The sequence below is a fragment of the Salmo salar genome, chromosome 01 (genome assembly GCF_965601325.2).
Source record: "Salmo salar chromosome 01, fSalSal1, whole genome shotgun sequence".
NCBI classification, from domain to species: Eukaryota; Metazoa; Chordata; class Actinopteri; order Salmoniformes; family Salmonidae; genus Salmo; species Salmo salar.
Genome location: NC_138291.1, coordinates 84,148,116 through 84,171,235, shown reverse-complemented (window position 1 = coordinate 84,171,235; position 23,120 = coordinate 84,148,116). Strand labels below are relative to the sequence as shown.

General features: G+C 43.5%; 1 protein-coding gene across 5 annotated transcripts in view; it reads left to right on the top strand.

Annotated features, from left to right (window-relative positions):
- The window catches only part of rbfox3a (RNA binding fox-1 homolog 3a), a 748,768-nt gene that overhangs the window by 233,629 nt on the left and 492,019 nt on the right, over positions 1-23,120 (top strand). For all 5 annotated transcript variants that reach the window (XM_014212871.3, XM_082977478.1, XM_014212853.3 and 2 more), the window contains exon 3: positions 21,505-21,563. The gene's annotated coding sequence lies outside the window, so the exon portion shown is untranslated. The remainder of the gene's footprint in view (positions 1-21,504; positions 21,564-23,120) is intronic.

The following is a 23,120-nucleotide window of genomic DNA, read 5'->3' as shown; positions in this document are numbered from 1 at the left end:
GGAGGTTGGGCGAGTTGCTGTGGGGCGCGCAGGGCTGTTCACCGGGGTAGGGGTAGCCAGGTGGAAAGCATGGCCAGCCGTAGAAAAGTGCTTATTGAAATTCTGAATTATAGTCAATTTATCGGTGGTGACAGTGTTTCCTAACCTTAGTGCAGTGGGCAGCTGGGAGGAGGTGTTCTTATTCTCCATGGACTTTACAGTGTCCCAGAACATTTTTGAGTTTGTGCTACAGGATGCAAATTTCTCCTTGAAAAAGCTAGCCTTAGCTTTCCTAACTGCCTGTGTATATTTGTTCCTAACTTCCCTGAAAAGTTGCATATCACGGGGACTGTTCGATGCTAATGCAGAATGCCACAGGATGTTTTTGTGCTGGTCAAGGGCAGTCAGGTCTGGAGAGAACCAAGGGCTATATCTGTTGTTGGTTCTACATTTTTTGAATGGGGCATGCTTATTTAAGATGGTGAGGAAGGCACTTTTAAAGAATAACCAGGCATCCTCTACTGACAGTTTCAGGTCAATATCCTTTCAGGATACCCGGGCCAGGTCGATTAGAAAGGCCTGCTCACTGAAGTGTTTTAGAGAGCGTTTGACAGTGATGAGGGGTGGTCGTTTGCCCGCAGACCCATTACAGATGCAGGCAATGAGGCAGTGATCGCTGAGATCTTGGTTGAAAACAGCAGAGGTGTATTTGGAGGGCAAGTTGGTTATCTATCTATGAGGGTGCCCGTGTTTATGGATTTGGGGTTGTACCTGGTTTGTTCATTGATCATTTGTGTGAGATTGAGGGCATCAAGCTTAGATTGTAGGATCGCCGGGGTGTTAAGCATGTCACAGTTTAGGTCACCTAGCAGCACGAACTCTGAAGATAGATGGGGCAATCAATTCACATATGGTGTCCAGGGCACAGCTGGGGGCAGAGGGTGGTCTATAGCAAGCGGCAACAGTTAGAGACTTGTTTCTGGAAAGATGGATTTTTAAAAGTAGAAGTTCGAATTGTTTGGGTACAGACCTGGATAGTAAGACAGAACACTGCAGGCTATCTCTGCAGTAGATTGCAACACCGCCCCCTTTGGCAGTTCTATCTTGTTGGAAAATGTTATAGATAGGGATGGAAATTTCAGGGTTTTTGGTGGACTTCCTAAGCCAGGATTCAGACACGGCTAGGACATCCGGGTTGGCAGAGTGTGTTAAAGCAGCGAATAAAACAAACTTAGGGAGGAGGCTTCTAATGTTAACATTCATGAAACCAAAGGCTTTTACGCTTACAGAAGTCAGCAAATGAGAGCACCTGGGGAGTAGGAGTGGATCTAGGCACTGCAGGGCCTGGATTAACCTCTCCATCACCAGAGGAACAGAGGAGGAGTAGGATGAGGGTACGGCTAAAGGCTATCAGGACTGATCGTTTAGTGCGTTCAGAGCAGAGAGTAAAACGAGCAGGTTTCTGGGCATGAGAGAATACATTCAAGGCATAATGTACAGACAGAGGTATGGTAGGATGTGAGAACATTGGAGTTAAACCTAGGCATTGAGTAATGATGAGAGAGATATTGTCTCTAGAGACGTTTAAACCAGGTGATGTCACCTGTGGGAGTTAGAACTAAATGGTAGGTTAAGGCATATTGAGCAGGGCTAGAGGCCCTACAGTGAAACAAGACAATAATCACTAACCAGGGCAGTAATGGACAAGGCATATTGATTTTAGGGAGAGGCATGCATAACCGGGTGATCAATAGGGGTCCAGTGAGTGGTTGGGCTGGCTGGAGACACGGCGATTCAGACAGCTAGCAGGCCGGGGCTAGCAAGCTAGCAGACCGGGGCTAGCAAGCAAGCAGAAGGGCCTTTGAGGGACGTCTCGATGGAGGAAAGTCTGTTTTGGCCTCCGCGTGTGGTGACGTTGATAGATCAGTCATGATGGATTAGTAGGGTTCCGAGTAGCAGAGGGGAACAAGTCCAATTTGCAAAATAGGTGTAGTGGCCCAAGAAATTGGCTAATGGATCTATACAGCTAACAGTTCAGTATGCTCTAGCCAGCTAGCAGCTAGCGGGCCGCGGCTAGCGGATATGCATTCAGGGGACGGCGCGATGTAGAGGCCAGTTGACTACCCCCTCGAGCAGATTTTGTCATAGTCCAGTCGTGAAGGATCGGTGGGGTTCCGTGCCCGTACCGGCAGTAGAAGTGGTCTGGGTATTGTAGCCCAGGAGTGGCTGATGGGCCTCTTTAGCTAGCCGGGAGAAAGGGCCTAGCATGGGCTAGCTCCAGGCTAATTGGTGCTTGCTCCAGGACCGACGTTAGCCAGTACTCGGATAGCAGCTAGCTAGCTGCGAAGATCCAGGTGAAAATGTCCAGAGCTTGCGGTAGGAATCCGGGGATATGGAGAGAAAATAGGTCCGGTATACTCTGGTTTGAGTCGTGTTGTATAAACTGACGAGAGCTTTCCGAGCTAAAGGTTAGCTGGTGACCGCTAGAAGTGGTTAGCTGACTACTAGCTAGTAGCTAGTGAGCTGGCTATCTTCTGTTGGGGGATTCCGGATTCGAGGTGAATAATACTTTAGAAAAAAACAGATCCGCACCACATTGGGTGAGGGAGGTTGCAGGAGAATGTTTTGAGTTTGAGTTTTAGGAAAAATATAAAAAACATATTCGAAGATAAAAATATATATACACGGGACACGACAAGACGACAAGACGGGGACAAAAGACGTCTGACTGCTACGCCATCTTGGAATTGATGGAGCGAGAGAGGGAGAAAAAGAGAGAGAGGGAGAGAGAGAGAGAGAGAGAGATAGAGAGAGGGAGAGAGAGATGTAGTGCACTATCAAATCAAATTTTATCGGTCACATACACATGGTTAGGAGATGTTAATGTGAGTAGCGAAATGCTTGTGCTTCTTGTTCCAACAGTGCAGTAATATCTAACAAGTAACAATTCCCCAACAACTACCTAATACACACGAATCTAACAAGTAATCTAACAATTCCCGAACAACTATCTAATACACACAAATCTAAAGGGGTGAATGAGAATATGCACATGTAAGTGAATGGATGAGCGATGGCCGAGCGGCATAGGCAAGGTGCGGTTGATGGTATAAAATACAGTATATGCATGTGATATGAGTAATGTAAGATATGTAAACATCATTAAAGTGCCATTATTTAGTGCCATTATTCCATTTATTAAAGTTTCCAGTAATTGGGTCTCAATACAGTATATACATGTGATATGAGTAATGTAAGATATGTAACATTATTAAAGTGTCCAGTGATTGGGTCTCAATGTAGGCAGCAGCCTTACTGAGTTAGTGATAGCTATTTAACAGTCTGATGGCCTTGAGATAGAAGCTGTTTTTTAATCTCTAGGTCCCAGCTTTGATGCACCTGTACTGACCTCGCCTTCTGGATGATAGCGGTGTGAACAGGCAGTGGCTCTGGTGGTTGTTGTCCTTGATGATCATTTTGGCCTTCCTGTGACATCGAGTGCTGTAGGTGTCATGGAGGGCAGGTAATTTGACCCCGGTGATGCGTTGTGCAGACCGCACCACCCTCTGGAGAGCCTTGCATTTGAGGGCGGTGCAATTGCCGTACCAGGCTGTGATACAGCCTGACAGGATGCTCTCGATTGTGCATCTGTAAAAGTTTGTCAGGGTTTTGGATGACAAGCCAAATTTCTTCAACCTCCTGAGGTTGAAGAGGCGCTGTTGCGCCTTCTTCACCACAGTGTCTGTGTGGGTGGACCATTTCACTTTGTCTGTGATGTGTACGCCCAGGAACATAAAACTTTCCACCTTCTCTACTGCTGTCCCTTCGATGTGGATAGGGTGCTCCCTCTGCTGTTTCCTGAGGTACACGATCATCTCCTTTGTTTTGTTGACGTAGAGTGAGAGGTTGATTTCCTCCGAGTGCCCTCACCTCCTCCCTGTAGGCTGTCTCGTCGTTGTTGGTGATCAAGCCCACTACTGTTGTGTAGTCTGCAAATTTGATGATTGAGTTGGAGGCATGCATGGCCACGCAGTCGTGGGTTAACAGAGAGTACAGGAGAGGGCTTAGCACACACCCTTGTGGGGCCCCAGTGTTGAGGGTCAGCGAAGTGGAGATGCTGTTTCCTACCTTCACCACCTGGGGTCGACCCATCAGAAAGTCCAGGACCCAGTTGCACAGGTAGGGGTTGAGACTCAGGGCCTCCAGCTTGATGATGAGCTTGGAGGGTACTATGGTGTTGAATGGTGAGCTGTAGTCAATGAACAGCATTCTTACATAGGTATTCTTTTTGTCCAGATGGGATAGGGAAATGTGCAGTATGATGGCAATTGCGTCATCTCTGGACCTGTTGGGGCAGTATGCAAACTGAAGTGGGTCTAGGGTGGCCAGTAGGGTGGCTGTGATATGATCCTTGACTAGCCTCTCAAAGCACTTCATGATGACAGAAGTGAGTGCTACGGGGCGGTAGTCATTTAGTTCAGTAATCTTTGCCTTCTTGGCTACAGGAACCATGGTAGCCATCTTGAAGCATGTGGGGACAACAGACTGGGTTAGGGAGCAATTAAATATGTCTGTAAACACACCAGCCAGCTGGTCTGCGTATGCTCTGAGGACAGGGCTAGGCATGACGACTGGGCCAGCAGCCTTGCGAGGGTTAACAAGTTTAAATGTTTTACTCACATCAGCCACTAAGAAGGAGAGGGGGGGCCGCAGTCTTTGTTAGGGATCCGCAACGGTGGCACTGTATTATCCTCAAAGTGGGCAAAGAAGGTGTTTAGTTTGTCTGGAATCGTGATGTCGTGGCTGTTTTTGTTTTTGTAGTCTGTGATTTCCTGTAGACCCTGCCACATACATCTCGTGTCTGAGCTATTGATTTGTGACTCCACCTTGTCCCTGTACCGGCATTTCGCTTGTTTGATTGCCTTGTGGAGCTGTTTCTATTCAGACATCTCTCCAGACCTCTTTCCATGGTTAAATGCGGTGAATCGCTCTTTCAGTTTTACAATTTCTGGTTAGGGTAGGTTTTAATGGTCACAGTGGGTACGACGTCTCCAATGCACTTATTTATAAACGCATTCACCGAGTCAGTGTATAGGTCAATATTGTCGTCTGAGGCTGATCGGAACATATTCTAGTCCGCGTGATCCAAAAAATCTTGTAGCGTGGCTTCCGATTGGTCAGACCAACGTTGATTGGTTCTTGACACTGGCACATCCTGTTTGAGTTTCTGCCTATAAGCCGGGACGAGCAAGATGGCGTCATGGTAGGATTTGCCGAAGGGAGGGCGAGGGAGGGCTTTGTATGCATCGCGGTGGTTAGAGGAGCAGTGGTCGAGAGTATTAGCCCTACGTGTTGTGCAATCAATATGCTGATAAAATGTATGTAGCATTGTTCTCAAATTTGCTTTGTTATAACCCCCAGCTACAGTAAATGCAGCTTCCGGATATACAGTTTCCAGTTTACATAGAGTCGAGTAAAGTTCCTTGAGGGCCATCTTGGTGTTCGCTTGAGGGGGGATGTACACAGCTGTGACTATAACCAACGAGAATTTTCTCGGTAGGTAGAATGGCCGACATTTGACTGTAAGGAATTCTAGGTCAGGTGAGCAGAAGGACCTGGGTTGTATGTTGTTATGATTACACCAAGAGTTGTTAATCAAAAAGCATACACCCCCGCCCTTCCTCTTCCCAGACAGGTGTTTTTCTCTGTCTGCGCGATGCATCGAGAAGCCCGGTGGCTGAATTCCGACAACATATCCCGAGAGAGCGATGTTTCCGTGAAACAGAGACTGTTACAATCTCTGATGTCTCTCTGGAAGGCAACCCTCGCTCTAATTTCGTCTACCTTGTTGTCAAGACACTGGACTTTGGCGAGTAGTATACTCAGGAACAGAGAGCGATGTGCCCATTTTCGAAGCCTGACCAGAAGACAGCTTCGTCTGTCCCTTCTGCGTCGCCGTTGTTTTTGGTCTGCTGCTGGGATTAGATCCATTGTCTTGGGTGGTGGTCCGAAGAGAGGATCTGCTTCGGGAAAGTCATATTCCTGGTCGCAATGTTGGTAAGTTGACGTTCTTATATCCATTAGTTCTTCCCGGCTGTATATAACAAGACTTAAGATTTCCTGGGGTAACAATGTAAGAAATAATACATTCAAAAAACAAAATACTGCATAGTTTTCTAAGAACGCGAAGCGAGGCGACCATCTCTGTCGGCGCCATCTCACCTCATGTAGGGAATAGGGTGGAGTAGGCGAAAGACAAAGGCCAAGAGAAAGAGCGAGCAAAAGAGCAGAGAGAGAAACTGTTAGAGAGATTGAGAAAGAAATGACCGGACAAACAGAGAAAAGATGTGGAGGAAGGACAGCATAGAAGCAGTAAAAGACAACCTTACTTGAGAAATTGCCGGCACTCACAATGGAAGGGCTCTCAAGATGTTTTCAAAGTGTTCTCACAAACACGGATGTTACACTTGGCTGGCTCTTACAGCCCGCTAGTAACGTTCTCACAGCCCTCTCATTACATTCCTACAACATTCTTCCTTCCCCTGTCACATCAGAATAGACACACACGCTTGTGCACAATCCCTGTATACACACACCCTTTCCCAACTACACCCACGTTGTTGTTTAACAGGATGGATTGTCTAAGTAACAGAGGGAGAGTGGGTCGGAACGACGGTAAATAAACAACCAATGACAGGGAAAGAAAATATTAATTTCCATAAGAGTTCTGTCATATCCAGGGACTGCATGGTTTCCCTTGCTGCCTCTAGGAGGCTGATCTGCATCCCAAATGGAATCCTTTTCCTTTTGAGTGTTTGAATTGTACAAGATAAATGTTTGAATTGTACCAGATAAATGTTTGATTTATACCAGATAAATGTTTGAATTATACCAGATAGGGGTTATTTGGCTTGTAAACATAGTGGAACCCTTTTTGATGCTATATATAACACTTTTTTGAATGTTCAATAAAGAACCTTGCTCCATTAAAAAAGGTTCTGTATAGCACCCCAAAAAATGTCTGCGATGGTTACAACCCTTTTTGGGGCTATCTAGTACCCTTTCATATGGTTCTTCATATAACCTTTATGGAGAATCTTTCTATAAAGAACCTTTTGCAATCGTAAAGGTTCTTTGTAGAACCTTTAAAGAACCATACAGGGTTTTTAATTCTGGCCAGCCATATTATATTGTTAAAACTCCATAGGGGTTATGATTGTGTTAATTGATTAGTTGAATCAAGTGAGCTACCTCTGGAACAGCTGGGGGTCCCCGAGGAGAGAATTGAGAACCACTGGCATAACGCTGTTTCTCTGGAACCCTGCAAGCAGTGGTGTAAAGTACTTAAGTAAAATTGCTTTATTAAAGTACTACATAAGTAGTGTTTTGGGGTATCTGTACTTTACTTTACTATTTATATTTTTGACAACGTTTAGTTTTACTACACTACATTCCTAAAGTAAATAGTGTACTTTTTATTCCATACATTTTCCCTGACACCCAAAAGTACTCGATACATTTTGAATGCTTAGCAGGACAGGAAAATGGTCCAATTCAAGCACTTTTCAAGAGAACACTCCTGGTCATCCTACTGCTGCTAATCTGGCGGACTCACTAAACACACATAGTTCATTTTTATGCCTCAGTGTTGGAGTGTGCCACTGGCTATCCGTACATTAAAATAACAAGAAAATGATGCAGTCTGGTTTGCTTAATATAAGAAAAAAAATTATAAATAAAGGAAGTTTGACGGAAACAGGAAGTTTCGCTTTAATTTTATAAATGGTGACAGATCATTTCTTTGTTCGATAGGGAAGGATCTTTTTGCGTCAGATACATTTATTATGCGGTAAACCTTTAAGCGCAAATATTGATTTGATAACCATCATATTAAAGTCACGCAATGATATGGTGTGTGGTCCTCCCACTACGACTCAGGAAACCATGCACTTTATTAGGCTACTTTTTTATTTAACTAGGCAAGTCAGTTAAGAACAAATTCTTATTTACCATGACAGCCTACCCTGGCCAAACCCTAACAACGCTGGGCTAATTGTGCACAGCTCTATGGCACTCCAATCACAGCCAGTTGTGGAACAGCCTGGCATTGAACCAGGGTTTGTAGTGACCCCTCTAGCACTGAGATGCAGTGCCTTAGACCACTGCACCACTCAGGAGATACAGATGAAATAAGTCATGATGAACATCACAGGGTGGTGAATGTGCACGGTTATGAGCTTGATGTTCGTTTCCAGTAATTATTGAGATCTTATTCTGGTGTCATAATGATCCATAATAATCTCATCATGTAGACTAGACAACCCGCAAAGCCTACCCACACTGAATCTGCGAGCTGATGGCTAAAGCACAGGGGCCAAGACCAGAGTAGGCACATTTGCTATTTAATGCAACAGTTTTTGTGACAAAACTATCGATTTTTATTCGGTACATGAAAACGGAAGAGAAAAAGTAAATATTTTGTGCAATACATCATCACGCACTGATTTTTATCCGCCACAATCCATTTTGGAAACATACCACTGTCGCCAAACCTAGGTTGTGTCTGTGCTTGTCTCTCTCTTTTTTTCTACTTAAAGGCCTATAGTAGCTACAGTATGTGACTGTGTTGCCTTGTGTTTTTGTGAGCAAATGTTTTCACCACGGCCTGTAGGTCCAGGTTGCAGGCCCGACTATTTTCTATACTGAATATTGCAAAATCTTTCCTGAGACATTGTGCATTATATGTCCATTGCACTGCACACAATGTAATCTTAGTCTTGAATGATGCATGCCAAGATATACCAGAGATAAGGGACTGTTGATATTGCAACCACACAACTCAAACACCAGTTCACCAGATTGAAAGAAATACAAAAAAAATGTTTTTTTTTTTAGTTCAAGCCCTCAAGAACTGTTGTCCGCTAAAGATGATCATCTGTTTGCATCTGCCAATTTATTGGCTGTCCAGTATCCTGACAACCTGTCCCCAGAGCTTTCTATTCAGTTTTTCTCTTTCTGTAATGGGGGGCCAAATGAAATCACCACCAGTTGGGGAATCCTGAAATAGGGAATAGGCGGTCATTTGGGATTAGAAAGATCCAGTTTGCAATTGGTTTGTTTTTATATTCAACATCTGTAGGGGAATGCTATACTGTACATACAAATTATCTGTCAGTCCCTTATTCGAGCAGTGACACAGATTCAACCACAAAGACCAGGGAGATTTTCCAATGCCTCGACAAGAAGAACACCTATTAGTAGATAGGTAAAAATAAAAAAAGGAAATGAATATCCCTTTTAAGCAGTGGTTCCCAACCAAGGGTACTAGGACCCCTAAGGGTACTTAGCCTATCCACAGGGGGTACACAAGAAGTGTCATGAGACCATAGGCTTACTGGTAAAATGCACATGATGGGGTACTTCAGGGGTACTCCGGGTAGAACAAAATTCAGTCGGTGGTACAGCAACCGAAAAAGGTTGGGAACCACTGCCTTTGATCATGGTGAAGTTACTAATTACACTTTGGTTGGTGTATCAATACACTCAGTCACTACAAAGATACAGGCGTCCATCCTCAGTTGCCAGGTAGGAAGGAAACCGTTCATGGATATCACCATGTGGTCAATGGTGACTTTTTAAACAGTTGTATGAGTTTAATGACTGTTGTAGGAGAAAACTGAGGATGGATCAACAACATTGTAGTTACTCCACAATACTAACCTAATTGATAGAATGAAAAGAAGGAAGCCTGTACAGAATAAAAATATTCCAAAACATGCATCTTGTTTTCAACAAGGCACTAAAGTACTACTGCAAAAAAGTGTGGCACAGCAATTTACTTTTTGTCCTGAATATAACTTATGTTTGGGGCAAATACAACACATTACTGAGTACCACACTCCATATTTTCAAGCATAGTGGTGGCTGCATCATGTTATGGGTATGCTTGTAATTGTTAAGGACTGGGAAGTTTTTCAGTATAAGAAAGAAACAGAATGGAGCTAAGCACAGGCAAAATCCCAGAGGAAAACCTGGTTCAGTTCGCTTTCCACCTGACACTGGGAGAGGAAATCATATTTCATCAGGACAATAACCTAAAACACAAGGCCAAATTTACACTGAGTTGCTTACCAAATCAAATCAAATCACATTTATTTATATAGCCCTTCTTAGATTAGCTGATCTCTCAAAGTGCTGTACAGAAACCCAGCCTAAAACCCCAAACAGCAAGCAATGCAGGTGTAGAAGCACGGTGGCTAGGAAAAACTTAGGAAGTAACCTAGAGAGGAACCAGGCTATGAGTGGTGGCCAGTCCTCTTCTGGCTGTGCCGGGTGGAGATTATAACAGAACATGGCCAAGATGTTCAAATGTTCATAAATGACCAGCATGGTCAAATAATAATAATCACAGTAGTTGTCGAGGGTGCAACAGGTCAGCACCTCAGGAGTAAATGTCAGTTGCCTTTTCATAGCCGATCATTGAGAGTATCTCTACCGCTCCTGCTGTCTCTAGAGAGTTGAAAACAGCAGGTCTGGGACAGGTAGCACGTCCGGTGAACAGGTCAGGGTTCCATTGGTGCAGGCAGAACAGTTGAAACTGGAGCAGCAGACACGGCCAGGTGGACTGGGAACAGCAAGGAGTCATCATGCCAGGTAGTCCTGAGGCATGGTCCTAGGGCTCAGGTTCTCCGAGAGAGAGAAAGAAAGAAAGAATGAAAGAAAGAGAGAAAGAGAGAATTAGAGAGAGCATACTTAAATTCACACAGGACACCGGATAAGACAGGAGAAATACTCCATGTATAACAGACTGACCCTAGCCCCCCGACACATAAACTACTGCAGCATAAATACTGGAGGCTGGGACAGGAGGGGTCAGGAGAGACTGTGGCCCCATCCGTTGATACCCCCGTACAGGATATAACCCCACCCACTTTGCCAAAGCACAGCCCCCACACCACTAGAGGGATATCTTCAACCACCAATTTACCATCCTGAGACAAGGCCGAGTATAGCCCACAAAGATCTCCACCACGGCACAACCCAAGGGGGGTGCCAACCCAGACAGAAAGACCACGTCAGTGACTCAACCCACTCAAGTGACACACCCCTCCTAGGGACGGCATGGAAGAGCACCAGTAAACCAGTGACTCAGCCCCTGTAATAGGGTTAGAGGCAGAGAATCCCAGTGGAGAGAGGGGAACCGACCAGGCATAGACAGCAAGGGCGGTTCGTTGCTCCAGTGCCTTTCCGTTCACCTTCACACTCCTGGGCCAGACTACACTCAATCATAGGACCTACTGAAGAGATGAGTCTTCAGTAAAGACTTAAAGGTTGAGACCGAGTTTGCGTCTCTCACATGGGTAGGCAGACCATTCCATAAAAATGGAGCTCTATAGGAGAAAGCCCTACCTCCAGCTGTTTGCTTAGAAATTCTAGGGACAATTAGGAGGCCTGCGTCTTGTGACCATAGCATACGTGTAGGTATGTACGGCAGGACCAAATCGGAAAGATAGGTAGGAGCAAGCCCATGTAATGCTTAGTAGGTTATCAGTAAAACCTTGAAATCAGCCCTTGCCTTAACAGGAAGCCAGTGTAGGGAGGCTAGCACTGGAGTAATATGATTTAAAAAAAATCCAATCAGGATTCTAGCAGCCGTATTTTGCACTAACTGAAGTTTATTTTGTGCTTTATCTGGGTAGCCGGAAAGTAGAGCATTGCAGTAGTCTAACCTAGAAGTAACAAAAGCATGGATTAATTTTTCTGCATCATTTTTGGACAGAAAATGTCAGATTTTTGCAATGTTACGTAGATGGAAAAAAGCTGTCCTTGAAACAGTCTTGATATGTTCGTCAAAAGAGAGATCAGGGTCCAGAGTAACGCCGAGGTCCTTCACAGTTTTATTTGAGACGACTGTACAACCATCAAGATGAATTGTCAGATTCAACAGAAGATCTCCTTGTTTCTTGGGACCTAGAACAAGCATCTCTGTTTTGTCCGAGTTTAAAAGTAGAACGTTTGCAGCCATCCACTTCCTTATGTCTGAAACACAGGCTTCCAGCGAGGGCAATTTTGGGGCTTCACCATGTTTCATTGAAATGTACAGCGGTGTGTCATCCGCATAGCAATGAAAGTTAATATTATGATTTTGAATGACATCCCCAAGAGGTAAAATATATAGTGAAAACAATAGTTGTCCTAAAACAGAACCTTGAGGAACACCAAAATGTACAGTTGATTTGTCAGAGGACAAACCATCCACAGAGACAAACTGATATCTTTCCAACAGATAAGACCTAAACCAGGCCAGAACTTGTCCGTGTAGACCAATTTGGGTTTCCAATCTCTCCAAAAGAATGTGGTGATCGATGGTATCAAAAGCAGCACTAAGGTCTAGGAGCACGAGGACAAATGCAGAGCCTCGGTCTGATGCCAATTAAAGGTCATTTACCACCTTCACAAGTGCAGTCTCAGTGCTATGATGTGGTCTAAAACCAGACTGAAGCATTTCGTATACATTGTTTGTCTTCAGGAAGGCAGGGAGTTGCTGCGCAACAGCTTTTTCTAAAAATTATGAGAGGAATGGAAAATTCGATATAGGCTGATAGTTTTTTAATATTTTCTGGGTCAAGGTTTGGCTTTTTCAAGAGAGGCTTTATTACTGCCACTTGTAGTGAGTTTGGTACACATCCGGTGGATAGAGAGACGTTTATTATGTTCAACATAGGAGTGCCAAGCACAGGAAGCAGCTCTTTCAGTAGTTTAGTTGAAATATGGTCCATTATGCAGCTTGAAGGTTTAGAGGCCATGATTATTTTCAGCATTGTGTCAAGAGATATAGTACTAAAACATTCCAAATAGTATCCGTAAAGTTTGTAGAAACATGTCAAAAGATGTTTATAATCAATCCTCAGGTTGTTTTTAGTCTAAATAATCGATAATATTTCAACCGGACAAAAGCTTCATCAATATAAAAGGAAAACAAGAAAGGCGTGCTCTCGGTTGTAACCAGCTCTGAGGACATCCCAGGGTCCACTCATTCAATGTTGTCATTCTCTGTAATTTTTCAGAATAAAAGCCTGAAATAATGTCTAAAGACTGTTCACAACTAGTGGAGGCCATAGGGAACAGAATCTGGGTCCTATCCCTTTAAATGGTGGATAGGGTTTCATTGGAAAAACAGCCATTTCAAAGTAATGGCACTTCCTGGATGGATTTTCCTCAGGTTTTTGCCTGCCATTTCAGTTCTGTTATACTCACAGACATTATTCTAACAGTTTTAGAAACTTTCGAGTGTTTCCTATCCAAATCCACCCATTATATGCATATCCTAGCTTCTGGGCCTTAGTAGCAGACAGTTTACTTTTGGCAAGCTTTTCATCCGGAGGTGAAAATAGTGCCCCCTACCCTAATGAAGTTAACTGATTTTTGTCCTCTGACATCCTTGGGTAGGCAGAGGGAGTCTGGAAGGGCATCAAGGAATCTTTGGGTTGTCTGAGAATTCATAGCACGTCTTTTGATGATCCTTGGTTGGGGTCTAAGCAGATTATTTGTTGCGATTGGAAACGGTGGTCCGATAGTCCAGGATTATGAGGAAAAACATTAAGGTCCACAACATTTATTCCATGGGACAAAACTAGGTCCAGAGTATGACTGTGGCAGTGAGTAGGTCCGGAGACATGTTGGACAAAACCCACTGAGTCGATGATGGCTCCGAAAGCCTTTTGGAGTGGGTCTGTGGACTTTTCCATGTGAATATTAAAGTCACCAAAAATGTGAATATTATCTTCTGTGACTACAAGGTCTGATAGGAATTCAGGGAACTCAGTGAGGAATGCTGTATATGGCCCAGGAGGCCTGTAAACAGTGGCTATAAGAAGTGATTGAGTAGGCTGCATAGATTTCATGACTAGAAGCTCAAAAGACGAAAACGTCTTTTTTTTTGTAAATTAAAATTTTCTAGCGTAAATGTTAGCAACACCTCCGCCTTTGCGGGATGCGCGGGGGATATGGTCACTAGTGTAACCAGGAGGTGAGGCCTCATTTAACACAGTAAATTCATCAGGATTAAGCCATGTTTCAGTCAGGCCAATCACATCAAGATTATGATCAGTGATTAGTTAATTGACTATAACTGCCTTGGAAGTGAGGGATCTAACATTAAGTAGCCCTATTTTGAGATGTGAGGTATCACAATCTCTTTCAATAATGTCAGGAATGGAGGAGGTCTTTATTCTAGTGAGATTGCTAAGGCGAACACCGCCATGTTTAGTTTTGCCCAACCTAGGTCGAGGCACAGACACGGTCTCAATGGGGATAGCTGAGCTGACTACACTGACTGTGCTAGTGGCAGACACCACTAAGCTGGCAGGCAGGCTAACAGCCTGCTGCCTGGCCTGCACCCTATTTCATTGTGGAGCTAGGGGAGTTAAAGCCCTGTCTATGTTCGTAGATAAGATGAGAGCACCCCTCCAGCTAGGATGGAGTCCATCACTCCTCAACAGGCCAGGCTTGCTCCTGTTTGTGGGTGAGTCCCAGAAAGAGGGCCAATTATCTACAAATTATATCTTTTGGGAAGGGCAGAAAACAGTTTTCAACCAGCGATTAAGTTGTGAGACTCTGCTGTAGAGCTCATCACTCCCCCTAACTGGGAGGGGGCCAGAGACAATTACTTGATGCCGACACATCTTTCTAGCTGATTTACACGCTGAAGCTATGTTGCGCTTGGTGACCTCTGACTGTTTCATCCTAACATCGTTGGTGCCGACGTGGATAACAATATCCCTATACTCTCTACACTCGCCATCTTCAGATTAGCCTTAACGTCGGTAGACCTGCCCCCTGGTAAACAGTGTATGATCGCTGGATGATTCGTTTTAAGTCTAATACTGCGGGTAATGGAGTCACCAATGACTAGGGTTTTCAATTTGTCAGAGCTAATGGTGGGAGGCTTCACATTGTCACATACACATGGTTAGCAGATGCCAATGTGAGTGTAGCGAAATGCTTGTGCTTCTAGTTCCGACAGTTGAGTAATATCTAACAAGTAATCTAACAATTCCCCAACAACTATCTAATATACACAAATCAAAAGGGGTGAATGGGAATATGTACATGTATGTATTTGGAATGGCAGGTATCCTAGTGGTTAGAGTGTTGGGCTAGTAATTGAAAGGTTGCAAGATCAAATCCCCAAGCTGATAATGTAGAAGTATGTCATTCTGTCCCTGAACAAGGCAGTTGATCTACTGTTCCTAGGCCACCATTGAAAATAAGAATTTGTTCTTAGCTGACTTGCCTAGTTAAATAAAGGTAAAAAAAATGGCTGAGTGGCATAGGCAAGGTGCAATATATGGTATAAAATAAATGTGTTAAGGAAACATTATTAAAGTTGCATTATTTAGAGTGCATTGTATAAAGTGACTGGTGATCCATTTATTAAAGAGGCCAGTGATTGGGTTTCAATGTAGACAGCAGCCTCTCTGAGTTAGTGATTGCTGTTTAGCAGTCTGATGGCCTTGAGATAGAAGCTGTTTTTCAGTCTCTCGGGCCCAGCTTTGATGCACCTGTACTGACCTCGCCTTCTGGATGGTAACTGCCTGGTCGTTGATGTCCTTGATGATCTTTTTGACCTTCCTGTGACATCGGTTTACCAAGAAGACAGTGAATGTTCCTGAGTGGCCGAGTTACAGTTTTGACTTAAATCTAATTGAAAATGTATGGTAGACCTGAAAATGGTTGTCTAGCAATGATCAACAACCAATTTGACAGAACTTGAAGAATTGTTATGTGAATAATGGCCGAATATTGCACATCCAGGTGTGGAAAGCTCTTAGAGACTTACCCAGAAAGACCCAGAGCTGTAATCACTGCCAAAGTTGCTTCTACAAAGTATTGCCTCTGGGGTGTGAATACTTACGTAAATGAGATATTTCTGTATTTTGTTTTCAATACATTTGAAAAAAATTCTAAAAACATGTTGTCACTTTATCATTATGGTATTGTGTGTAGGTATTGGGTGAGAAAAAAAAAAGATTTAATTCATTTTGAATTCAGGCTGTAGCACAACAACATGCTGAATAAGTCAAGGGGTATGAATACTTTCTGAAGGCACGTATATACAACACGTCCATATGGAACATTATACAGTAAACTCCAACTCCCATGATATATAAAACAGACAGACAGTCAGTTAACAGAAGAATCTCATTTGAGTTGTAGTTTGTTCAGTGTGATGGACTCATCTGCATGTTTTCTCATGGTCTCACCTTCATGGCTGTTGATTATATATCTTGACCTCACTTTATCAGGGTCTTAGGTCATAAAGACAGAGAGAGAGTTTATTGCTCGATAATAATGAACACACACACACACACGCACGGACACGCCTGCACTCACAGAAACACAGTTAAAGAGAAGTAGCTTGGCCCAAAGTCTAGTTAAAGCTAGTGTGATAGCAGCAAGGCTCCTCAAGCCTCTCTCTGGGTGTGCGTAGAAAATGGCATCCTATTGCCTACTTAGTCCACTACTTTTGACCAGAGTCATAAGGTCTCTGGTCAAAAGTAGTGCACTATACATGGAACAGAGTGCCATTTGGGATTGCCTATGTCTCTTTGACTCATTCGGGCGCCTGTGTGGTGCAGTGGTCTAAGGCACTGCATCTCAGTGCTAGAGTCATCACTACAGACACACTGGTTCAAATCCAGGCTGTATCACAACGGGCTGTGATTGTGAGTCTCATAGCGTTGTCTGGGTTTGGCAGGTGTAGGCCGTCATTGCAAATAAGAATTTGTTCTTAACTGACTTGTCTAATTAAATAAAGGTTACATTTTAATAAAAAAATTGTACTATGAGCCACTTGTCATTCCTCTCTCTGTTACCATGGAGACCTGCTGGTTGGCATGATAGCTTCCCCACTGAGGAACATATTCCGTATGTCTTCCCTCTCTGGTCTCTTATTGAAGGAGAAACATTTTTAATGAAGGAAAGATGGAAAAGAGAGGGGGAAGGAAGGAGGAAGTGATGGAGGGAGGAAGGGAGGAAGGGAGAGAGAGAGGTATACAGAGAAAGAAACGAAGAGGGAGAGAGAGAGAAGAGAGAGAGAGCAGGAGGGAGAGAGAAGAGAGAGAGCAGGAGTGTGAGAGAAGAGAGAGAGCAGGAAGTGAGAGACAGAGAGAGAGGGAGAGAGCAGGAGGGAGAGAGAGATCAGGAAGCAGAGAGTGAGAGAAGGAGGGAGAGAGGAGAGAGAGAGAGAGACAACGGAAGCCAGGGTCTCTGTGTGTGTCTGTTTTCTAAAAGCTGCTTGGCGATGAAAGACCATCTCTCCATCTGGTTCACACTCCTCTACATTTGTTTTGTTTCTTCACTGATCTGCTCTCTTCAGGTAAAAATCTACTGGGACTTTAAGCTCTGAATTCCGAGCGTGCGTCCCAAATGGCACTCTACTGCCTGTATAGTGCACTACTTTTGACCAGGTCCCATTGGGACAACAGCCTCTGATCACTCAGACAACAGCCTATGATCAAATGAAACATTACATTTTTGTCTTGCTTTTAGGAGAAGAGAATAACATCCTCAGCAGAACCACTGTAGTTTGTGTGTTAGAGAGAGAGAGGTAGAGAGGGAGAGAGGAAGAGAGAGAGAAGGGTAGAGAGAGAGAGGTAGAAAGAGAGAGAGAGAGGTAGATATAGAGGGAGAGGAAGAGAGAGAGAGAGAGAGAGAGAGAGAGAGAGGGAGAGAGAGAGACGACGGACAGATGGAAAGAGAGGGAGAGAAAGGAGGAAGGAAGGGAGGAGGAAGGGATGGAGTGGTTACATCTTCCTGCTCTCGTCTCTGAAACCTCTCTTCTTCCGTGTGTGTGTGTGTGTGTGTGTGTCTGTGTGTGTGTGTGTGTGTGTGTGTGTGTGTGTGTGTGTGTGTGTGTGTGTGTGTGTGTGTGTGTGTGTGTGTGTGTGTGTGTGTGTGTGTGTGTGTGTGTGTGTGTGTGTGTGTGTGTGTGTGTGTGTGTGTGTGAGAGAGAAAGAGAGAGAGAGAACTACCAGAACCCACTGGATTCTCAAATTACATTGAATGAACTACAGGACAAAATACAAACCTTCCAACCCAAAACGGCCTGTGGTGTTGATGGTATCCTCAAATAAATGATAAAATATACAGACCACAAATTCCAATTGGCTATACTTAAACTCTTCAACATCATCCTTAGCTCTTCTCCAAAATGTGGAACCAAGGACTGATCACCCCAATCCACAAAAGTGGAGACAAACTTGACCCCAATAACTACCGTGGGATATGCGTCAACAGCAACCTTGGGAAAATCCTCTGCATTATCATTAACAGCAGACTCGAACAGTTCCTCAGTGAAAACAATGAACTAAGCAAATGTCAAATTGGCTTTATACCAAATTACCGTACGACAGCCCACGTATTCACCCTGCACACCCTAATTGACAAACTATCAAACCAAAGGCAAAGTCTTCTCATGCTTTGTTGATTTCAAAAATGTTTTTACCTCAATTTGGCATGAGGGACTGCTATACAAATTGATGGAAAGTGGAAACATAGAACATTATAAAATCCATGTACACAAACAACAAGTGTGTGATTAAAATTGGCAAAATACACAAACATTTCTTTCCACAGGGCCATGGGGTGAGACAGGGATGCAGCTTAAGCTCCACCCTCTTTAACGAATTGGCGAGGGCACTAGAACAGTGTGCAGCACCCAGCCTCACCCTACTAGAATCTGAAGTCAAATGTCTACTGTTTGCTGATGATCTGGTGCTTCTGTCCCAAGTAGGGCAAAAAGCAGCACCTAGATCTTCTGCACAGATTCTGTCAGACTTCAGCCCTGACAGTAAATCTCAGTATGACAATAATAATGGTGTTCCAAAGAAGATCAATTTGCCAGGACCACAAATACAAATTCCATCTAGACACCATTGCCTTAGAGCACATATAAAAATGTACAATACCTCAGCCTAAACATCAGCGCCACAGGTAACTTCCACAACTCTGTGAACGATCTAAGAGAGAAGGCAAGAAGGGCCTTCTATACCATCAAAAGGAACATAAAATTCAACATACCAATTAGGATCTGGCTAAAAATACTTGAATCAGTTATAGAACCCATTGCCCTTTATGGTTGTGAGGTCTGGGGTCCGCTCACCAACCAAGAATTCACCAAATCCTTCGTGTACAACATAAAACATCAAATAATGCATGCAGAACAGAATTAGGCCGATACCCGCTAATTATCTAAAACAGCCGTTAAATTCTACAACCACCTAAAAGGAAACAATTCCCAAACCTTCCATAACAAAGCCATAATTATTTGACATATTGGAAAGAATTAACAAAAAAACAGATCAAACTAGAATGCTATTTGGCCCTAAACAGAGAGTACACAGAGGCAGAATACCTGACCACTGTGACTGACCCAAACTTAAGGAAAGTTTTAACCACAGGAAAGGGCAACCAGTGAAGAACAAACACCATTGTAAATACAACCAATATTTATGTTTATTTATTTTCCCTTTTGTACTTGAACTATTTGCACATAATATGACATTTGAACTGTCTTTATTCTTTTGGAACTTTTGTGAGTGTAATGTTTACTGTACATTTCTATTGTTAATTTCACTTTTGTTTGTTATCTACTTCACTTGCTTTGGCAATGTTTATTTCCCATGCCAATAAAGCCCTCAAAATTAATTGAATTAAAATTGAGAGAGAGAGAGACAGGTAGAGAGAGAGAAAGGCAGATGAAGGAGGGATGGATGAGAGAGAGGGAGAGAAAGGAGAGAGAGGAGTGAGAATGAGAGAGGGATGGAGTGGTGATGTCTTCCTGCTCTCTTCTGTGCCACCTCTCTTCTTCCCTGTGTGTGTGTGTGTGTGTTTGTGTCAGTGTGTGTACAGACACACCGACGGTGTGTGTGTGTGTGTGCGTGTGTGTGTGTAATCCTTACCCCTGGCGCAGTCTGTATCCTTTGAAAACGAGCAGAGGTAATCTCCACTGGCAGGAGAGACACCGACAGTGTGGACACATACTTGTGTGTGTATGTCATCTTTCTATCCCATGTCCTCTATTGGATTGTGAAAGGTTAGGTGGTGTTTGTGATCACTCTGTGTCATGATTAGGCACCACTACCACACACCATCATCACACACTGCAATCTGTTGACACACACACACACACGCACGCACGCACACACGCACATGCACATACACACACAATGCGCCTGTACATGCGATTGAAACACCTGACACATGAAGCATACATGACAACAAAGCAAATAAAACTCTCTGGAAGGAGAGAGTGAGAGTGGAAAGGATGGATGGAGGGACGGAGAAGGAAGGATGAAGGGAGGGATGGATGGAGAGGAATGATGGAGGGAGGGAGGTAGGTAGAGAGGTATAGTGTGGTAGGGTGAGCAAGGTAGACAGTGGTGTGACAGCAGAGTGTCTTTCACTCTGCGTCCCAAATGGCACCCTATTCCCTACATAGCGCACAAAGTAGTGCACGATAAAAGGAATGGGGTGCCATTCGGAAATATTGAAGCCAACCTGCTTCTTGTTAACAGGGATTTGTGCCGTAGCAGGGGGAAGAGAGGGATGGCGAGGACGAGAAGATGAGGAGATACACTGTTCAAAAATAGACATTACTGAAGTAGAGGTGATCTATTTTCCCTATCCTCTCCTTCTTCTCCTCTCTTCCTGTATATTTCACACTCACTCACTCACTCACTCACTCACTCACTCACTCACTCACTCACTCACTCACTCACTCACTCACTCACTCACTCACTCACTCACTCACTCACTCACTCACTCACTCACCTCACTCACTCACTCACTCACTCACTCACCTCACTCACTCACTCACTCACTCACCTCACTCACTCACTCACTCACTCACTCACTCACTCACTCACCTCACTCACCTCACTCACACACCAGGCAGATTGCTCAAGCTTGACTTCAAAATTGGACATCTGTCCATGTGCTCGGGACGTCGGGAAATCTATTACCATCAAGTAAGCTTGGGTTTTTCTAGGGCATTATGGACAGGGTTGTGGATGGGTGTAATCCCATGACTCTGGATTCAAAGGTTGCGTGTTCAATATTTGTTTTAACTCTATCCTACCTTATTCGGAATTAATACCTAAACTTAATGTTTTAACCCTATCAAAAACCTTCACCGTTAACTTTGAAATGTAACTACTTAGAAATGTGAAGTTTGGAGAAATTGAACGATGCTGAGCTGGAGGAGTCAACTGAGGGTGTCAAAAAAGGACTTTGATGTTTGAAGCAACTTCAAAATTAGACTTTTGGAGAAATGTGGATAAACATCAGAATCTGAAGTCAAATTGATAAAACTGTGAGATCATGACGCACACACACACACATACTCAGACACACCATCCCTTCCCCAATACCTGATCTCTAACCTCTTCCTTCTCTCTCTTTACTCATGACCCTGGTGCTCTGTTTCTCTGTACTCAGTCGATTCTGTGTGTGTGTCTACAGGTTCAGAGTAAAGAAAGATCCACAGCCTTCTGACTCCACCTCACACCCTCACCCTAACAGTGAGTACTACAGTTCATATATCATGGCTGGGATTTTTCTCTATCTGTGACTGGGTTACCATCTGATGTTTCAGAGAGTGTTTCCAAAAGAACTGATGTTGTTATTGCTGTTGTGTTGTTTTGAGGGCTATAGTTCCAGTAGACCTAGTTGATACTACTGGGAGGACGGATTGGCATAAATCATTCATTACAATTACAAAACACAACTATAAATAATGACAAAGCAAAAACAGTTTTTTTGAAATGTTTGCGATACAAAAATAAATACTGATATCAAATTGACATAAGTATTCAGACCGTTTATTCAGTACTTTGTTGAAGCACCTTTGGCAGGGATTACAGCCTTGATTCCTCTTGGGTATGACCCTACAAGTTTGGCACACCTATATTTTGGGATGTGAATACTTATGTAAGTAAGGTATTTGCAGCATGCACTATATACATTTTAAAATATATATATATATATATATATATATATATATATATATATATATATATATATATGATTTATTTTTTGTATACAGTGCATGCGGAAAGTATTCAGACCCCTTGACTTCTTCAACATTTTGTTACATTACAGCCTTATTATAAAATGGATGACATAAAAAAAATCCTTAATCAGAACCTTTGCTTTGAGCAAAAACCAAGCCATTAGGTCAAAGGAATTGTACGTAGAGCTCCAAGACAGGATTGCGTTGAGGCACAAACATTTCCACAGTGGCCTCTATCATTCTTAAATGGAAGAAGTTTGTAACCGCCAAGAGCTGGCTGCCCGGCCAAAGTGAGCAATCGGGGGAATAGGGCCTTGGTCAGGGAAGTGACCAAGAACCAGATGGTCACTCTGACAGAGCTCCAGAGTTCCTCTGTGGAGATGGGAGAACCTTCCAGAAAGACAACCATCTCTGCAGCACAGGATCGAGGGAAAGATGAACGGAGCAAAGTACAGAGAGATCGTTGATGAAAACCAGCTCCAGAGCGCTCAGTACCTCAGACTGGGGTGAAGGTTCACCTTCCAACAAGACAAAGACCCTAAGCACACAGCCAAGACAACGCAGGAGTGGCTTCGGGACAAGTCTCTGAATGTCCTTGAGTGGCACAGCCGGAGCCCGGGCTTGAACCCGATTGAACATCTCTTTAGAGACCTGAAAATAGCTCTGCAGTGACGCTCCCTATTCAACCTGACAGAGCTTGAGGGGATCTGCAGAGAAGAATGGGAGAAACTCCCCAAATACAGGTTTGCCAAGCTTGTAGCATCATAACCAAGAAGAATAAAGGCAATAATCACTGCCAAAGGTGCTTCAACAAAGTACTGAGTAAAGAGTCTGAATATTTATGTAAATGTAATATTTAAGTATTTATGAAAATTTGTTATAAAAATTTAAAAAAAAGATTTTTCCTTTTCATTACGTAGTATTATGTGTAAATTGATGAGTGAAAAAAACAATTGAATCCATTTTAGAATAAGGCTGTAACGTAACAAAATGTTTAAAACGTCAAGGGGTCTGAATACTTTCCGAATGCACTGTATACTGAACAAAAATGTAAACACAACATGTA